Source organism: Nannospalax galili, unplaced genomic scaffold, assembly GCF_000622305.1.
Source record: "Nannospalax galili isolate Female #2095 unplaced genomic scaffold, S.galili_v1.0 scaffold461, whole genome shotgun sequence".
Classification (NCBI taxonomy): domain Eukaryota; kingdom Metazoa; phylum Chordata; class Mammalia; order Rodentia; family Spalacidae; genus Nannospalax; species Nannospalax galili.
In genome coordinates this window covers 4,351,144-4,358,339 of record NW_008349975.1, presented here as the reverse complement: position 1 = coordinate 4,358,339, position 7,196 = coordinate 4,351,144, and positions in this window count along the sequence as shown.

Below are 7,196 nucleotides of genomic sequence, written 5' to 3'. Positions count from 1 at the left end.
ACTTTCTAACAGTATTTTCTGAAAGATGAAAGTGAACTCTTACTGAGAATTCCACACAAATGGATTAATTTGTGTCACCATTTTTGGCAAGTTTCCATGGAAACAACCATCTGATAGCCTCAGTGCAGCTGTGAGTTGATTGACAGTCCATTCACAGTGCAAGGCTTTACAAAACCAGTAACATGAAAGGACTCTCATTAGTGGACAAAGGCTTTACATACATATTTGGGTGATGCTTTAAAGAATGAATGTTACCTCTCTGCACATCTGACCTTCATATTAGTATCACTATTAAAAATGAGAATTATGCCTCAAAAATAAATATTCAAACTTTCAGTGTTATCATTTTTATTTGATCTTAATCTTGTTTTGTTTTCACACAAATCTAGGAAAAAGACAGCAAAATGAATAAGCAAACAGAAAACAGTTTGTGTTAGAAATTCCATATTTTCTTTAAAAATGTCAGTTATTCTCATTATAAACTTATGAACTAGTGTATATTTAAATTAACAAAGGGAATAATTGCAGACATTTATATGAAATGGATAAAATAAGTGAATTTATACATCTTTCTGCCTTCTCCATAGTCTAACACATTGTGAAGCATCACATTGGCGATTTACATTGTTACATCCCCAAGTTTGCAAAGAGGTGCCTTTATTTCTCTATGCCTAAACTTTTGTGATGTTTCTATGATGCTCGACAATGAAATAGCTTCCTCTTGTGTACTCATGGTAATTCAATAAGCTCTAATTCATCACCCCTGGTTATCTATTTTGTCACTTCAAGGCGTTTCTCCCATAATGCTTCTACTTCTCTTCCCCCTGTGTATGATCTGAGTTCCTGAGTTGGCTTCTGCATTTTCATGTTATCAAAGGCAAAGAGAGTGGCCTGAGCTACGACTGGGTTCAGTGACACTTACAGACCAGTCTCTCTGGCTTGGAGCACTGGCCCCTCTTGCTACACTGACTGCTGATAGTGTTGCCCCACATGGTATCCAGTTGCAAGTACAACTTCTATCTGCTCAGTCTTTACGCCAGTACCTTCCACACATTTCTTAGGGTTCTTAGGAATGTTTGCCAGGTTTTTCCATGCCATATGAAAAGCCTGGGGCTGGACAAAGGTGACCACAGCCCTCACTGCTGTAAGGTTCATAAAGCTCCACTGAATCACGACTAGCTTTAACCCTCCATATTGTTTCTCTGCAGATTGAATGAATTACATGAGAAGTTTATTTTGGGACTTTGATGTTCTTTAGCTATGAGTCTCCATTTACTTTTATCAAAGGGCCAGAAATAACAACTCCTTCTGGACTTTCAATGCTCAAGATTCCTGCTGTTTTCCTTGAATCAAAATCAAAAGTCAGCATTTGGCACAGAACCCACTTATAATATGAGCTAATCCATCAACCCAACAATAGGAATGAAATGGAGACCCAAGTGTCCTCTACTTTGTTGACAGGTTCAGTAGAATTTACTATTCAGTCCTCTTGTTTTCAGCTAAACTGGGTAGAAAGGACATAAAAATTAGCATTTGAGCTGCCAATTTAGAAACAATTCATGTGGATTAAAAATTTAGCACCTAAATGAATCAAAACACTAATGATCCATGGAATGAAAAATATTTCTGCACTTCTGTACAGGTGCATCCTGTGGTAAAGTGTCTGATTCATCTAGCATAGCTGCATAGAATTGGACAAAAATAATATTAATCACAACTGGGAATAAGTAATGTAGGTAAAGCATGAAGCTGGATGAGCAGTGTTATAAAATAAATCATCACATGAAAGATTCATGTTTTATCTTTTTATCTGTTGCAATTTATAAATTATCCAAGCTCATTATTTTATGGCATGGAAAGCTATTGGAAAAGAGAGAGGGAAGCAGGTAAAGAATATAGAAAATGTGAGGGAAAAGAGGAATAATTAATTGGGAATAAAATTCTTAAGAGATAGAGGCTCATGTGGCAGGACAAAGTACATTACCAAAGAGCAGTTGCTGCAGAATAGAGACCACATAACTCAACTTTTAATTAAACCTGATTTGCATCCATTGTAAAGACCCTTTAATATTGTCTTTCCTTCTTTCTGATAAAAATGATACCATCTGATCTATTTAGTTTTCCTTACACTTGTGTTTAATACTCAATTATTGCTAATTTCGAGATGATCAGGAATGAGAAAAAAAGACTATGATACAGTTTTCTATGAAGCCTCTGTCTCAAACGTTTGAAAATGAGAGGTCCCAGAGACATGTCAAAATCCCCAATCTTTGAAAGTTTTAAATAATAATAAAGAATGAATAGTTATTGAGAAGTAACTACTTAGAAATACTGTTTGATAAGGATCAGTGCTGTCGGTGATGAAGCAGTAGAGGCAAATTGTTGCTTGGGCCTGATTTTCAAAATGTGTATAATTTGGGAAAAGGAACAAATGAACAAGCTGGTCTTAAAATGGAGCAGAGACATGCACCTTCATAAAGCCACAGCTTGTAAATCTCCTTGTGCACCTTTAAAAATCTTAGTTATTTTTTACATATCTGAAATCTCTTGATATTAACTTTTAAAAATCAGCAATAGAGAAGTTTAAATGTTTTGTAAATATCAAAGATATAAGAAAGAGACCCACTCTCACCCCTGAAACAGCTTTAACTTCTTCAACCAAGGGAAAATATGGGTACTGCAAATAATTTTCTGTATAGTCCTAGTCTCTGTCCCATGTACTATTCCATAAATCCTTACAGCTTTGGATTTCATAGTTTTTTATTCAATATACATCTAGTTTTAGTTATATCTTACTAATTTACATACCACAAAAACAAATATCTGGCAATCATATTCAGTACATATAATAACATCCTAACCTATTTTTTGTTTGAGACAGGGTCTCATATAACCTAGATCTGCCTTGAATTCTGTTGACCTTGAAGTTCCTGATTCCTTAACTCTATCTTCTGAATGCTAAGATTACTGGCGTACACTATCATGCCTGGTTTTATCCGTACCAGGAATCAAACCCAAGACCTCATGCATGATAGGCAAATACTATACTAACTGCTTCCCCAGTCCACAGGTGTTAAATGTTTGAGTAATGACAGTATACCAAGAGATAGCTACATTCTTTAAGAACTAATTCTCACTTAAACCTTATAGCATGTATTTAAGCTGGCACTATTAGCATCATTTCACAAATGAGTAAACTCATGTATAGAGAGATTAAGTAATGGACACTAGTAATAGTCCCAGTGTTTAAAAGCTAACAAATGGCAAAGACGTGAGTTCAATTTTGATTATACTTACTACTTTCAGATATTTTTGAAAGCCTTGAATACATATTTCTAAAATAATTATTGAATCTTTGAGAATTTCATCCAGTATATTTTGATCAAATTCAGATCCTCTCCATCAGCATCCCTACTCAATCTCCTCCCGGAACTACCCCCACATTCCTACACCTGCCTCACTTCATGTCCTTTTTTATTTTTCTTAAACCCTATTGAGTCTAGTTTTGTGTTCCTCAAATGCTTTTGGGTTTAGGTGCAACCCCTGAAGCCTGCTCAAACAACCTAGGCTTAAAGAAAAAATGACCCTCTCTCCCTTCAGCTGCCAATTGCCAATGGTTCCTCAGCTAGGGCTGGAGCATCTTGCCCACCCATCTCCGAACTGAGATTTAATCTGGCTTGAATTTGAGGTCTTGTGCACATTCTCACAAGCACTAAGGGTTCATATATTGCATTTGCCCTGTTATGTCCAAACAACACAGTTTCTGTGCATTTATCCACCACTTTTGTCTCTTACAGTCATTCCATACTCTCTTACGCCCTAGCAAACATTAACTGCCTATAGAACTTCAGAAATGGGTGGGGACCTATGATGAGTAACACTCTCCCTGAATTTGCGTGGAGTATTTTTTGGACCTTTAATTTGTTTTTTTTTTTTTTTTTTTTGGCGGGGAGGGGGGAATAGATCTCATTTAGAAGTGAGCAGTCTGCGGTCTCTTATTCTTTGCACATTGACCAGTTGTGAGTGTGTTATTAGCCATCTACTGGAAAAAGAAGCTTCTTTTGTGAAAGTTGAGATATGCACCAATCTATGGGTATAGCAATAAATCATCATGAGTTGGTTTAATGTAGTGTCCATTTAACAGAATAATGTTGATAGGTGCTCCCCTACAAGTTGTGACCTCTCTAGCCACAGGATCTTGACCCTGATATGGGCTCCATCTTGTGAAGAGGGCCTTAAATCCAATCAGAAAATGGTTTTATTTATTTTTGTTGTTGTTGTTCCCATAATATTTGTGCCACTGTTGCATCTATAGGGGTACATTACCAGGCCAGCCTGCAGCATTCACCGTTGGATAAGACTGATGATTATTTTTCTCTTCAGGTAGCATGCATAGCACCTACCAGTGTTATGAAAACTAGGCAGTAAAGCTGAAGTTTCCAGGTCAGTACCAGCTTGTATTGCCCTTGTTTGTTCTACAACTCACATATATTTTATCTTCAGGAGTAGAGTCTTACCATTAAGTTCTGGAGGGCAACCAAGGTCAATTACAATAGCCATTATGTTTGAGGATCTATGGGATCCCCACGGTAAACAACTCCAAAAGAAGCAATCCCTTCCTGGCATTTGGGTTGTTTATTTGTTAGCCTGTGTTGTCCGGTAGATGCATTGTTTCCCTGTTATATGGTTACTCATTTAAAACTCTTTTTATATATGAATATATGTTATGAAGCATCTATATTAATGTTTCCATATGATTTTTGTAAAAAGCCTTTACTGTTATTTATTCCTCCCCAAACTTTCTCCTCTACCCTACCCTCCCCTTCCCCAACCCATTTAACCATTCTTTTCCATTATTCTCCTGTCTCCCTTTATATTACTGCATTTTATAGGCCCTCCCAGGAAGTCCCCCACTTATATCCCCTAACTAAGATCCTTACCTCTGTGAAGTCTCCAATTTCAATACTCATTCTTAGAAGCTTCAACACTAATATCTACGAATGAGAGAGAAAATGGGATGTTTTTCTGGGTCTGGGTTGTTTCACTTGAGATGATTATTGCTGGTTCTATTTATTTACCTGTGGGTTTCATAATTTTCATTTTTCTTAACAACTCAATAATATTCCACTGTTTAAATGTTTCATATTTTCATTATTCATGCGTCGTGGGTGGTCATCTAGGTTGTTTCCATTTCCTAACTATTGTGAATAGAGCTGTAATGAACATGGATGAACAGGTATCCTTGTAGTATGAAATAGAGTCCTTTGGGTATATGCCCAAGAGAGGTTATGTGTGGGTCGTATGAGAGATTTATTTCTAGCTTTTTGAGGAAACAGCATACTGATTTCCATAATGGCTGCAACCGTTCATACTCCCTCCAGCAATGAATAAGTATTCTCCTTTCTTTCCCCACAAGATCACTAGCATTTGTAGTTGCTTGCTTTTTGATGTTAGCCATTCTGACAAGTAAGATAAAACCTCAAAGAATTTTAATTTGCATTTCCTTGATGACTAAAGATTTTTGAACAGTCTTCACAGTGATATCCATAGTGAGGGCACCAGTTTGTACTCCTGCCAGTAAATGAATAAATGTCCTTTCCCCACATCCTTTCCGGGATTTGTCATTCTTTGGTTTTAGTTTTGTTTTGGTTTTTCATTTTAGCCATTCTGTGGTAAGATCTCAAAGTGTTTTAAGAATATTCCACAGAAACACTAAAGATCAGTCTACTTTTAATAATTAAACAATCAGGTTTAAAGGAAAAAAAATCATCTCTTTAGCTATCATTAAGAAAACATTTGAAAACTTGTAATATTTTCTTATAAAAGCAATAATAAAAAAGAATACAAATAATTCTGAACAAGAAAAAGAATATCTATCTTGCAACAATAGAACATTATTTGAAATGATGTCAATGAAATTTTAAAAATGTGAGAAGTGTAGTGGTCATCACTCTTTAATCCACGTATGCTAGCCAAAGCAGAGAGAGGAAAAATTAAAGTCATAAGTATTTGAAAACCAAAAATAATAGTACCATTATTTGCATATTGAATTATTTATTCCTTAGAGAAAATCAAGTGGATTATTTTGGGAAGCTTGCATAATGATGTACAGATTAGTGAGCACCAAAATCTTTGTAGAGGTGAATAGTTTAATGTAAATTAGTTTTAAAAGCATGACAGGATCCTCATTAAAGTATTGTGTTCATGTTTTCAGGATGCAATAATTAAATGCCCAAAAGAGGTTTATTGAGGACAGGTCTGCGAAGCTAGGATGTCCAGTATCAGGGTTGCCAGTTTGTCTAGTGTTTTCTAAGAGCTACCTACTCAGTGCTGTCCTTCCCTTGCAGATGGGGTTAATAATATTTCCCGGTCCCCCTTTATAAGGTAATTAATCCTCTTCACAAGGCTCTGTCTTCACAAACTACTCGCCTCCCAAAGCTCTACTTTTTCATACCAATATATTGTAGACTAGATTTCAGTATGGTAATTGTTGAGGACATAAAGACTCAGACCATGTAACAAAAGACATGAATACTTAAGCAGACATATCTAAGAATTAAATGGGGCATCATGACTTCGTAGAGAAACAAAAAAAATTGCAAGGAATAAGTTAAAAGATCATGTTTAAGAATGAAATTATTACATAGCGTAGATTTTTATTACCTCACCTCTAGTAACTCTAGAATTACATGAAGTATTAGTCAAATACCAACCTCAGAGTTTTTGGAGGATTTTTTTTAAATAATGCAATTGAAATAATTTTATTTGGCTTAGATTAAGGTTGATAGAAGAAATAATTGAACATATATCTGTATGAAATACTACACAAAATACCATAGTGAAATAATGAACAGAAAATCAGTCCGAAGCAGACATGTTATTTATAGCATAAAAATGAAAAACAAAAATATTTAAAGTGCACAAACTTTAAAACTATATGATGTGGTGAATAATCATTTATCTACAGCGGAAACAACTTGAAAATAAGGACAATGGCTAAAACTTCTGTGAATAGTTCTACAGTGATCTTTATATATTTACACCATGACTTAAACATTTCTGTACTGTTTCATATTTGTAAGTTTATTTAGTCAAAGAATGAACATAAAGAAATTTGAAATGTTTCCTCACACTTTATGATTCTTGTTACTTTGCTCATAATTGACAAGGATTATAGTTTTCTGAATAATGAAGTA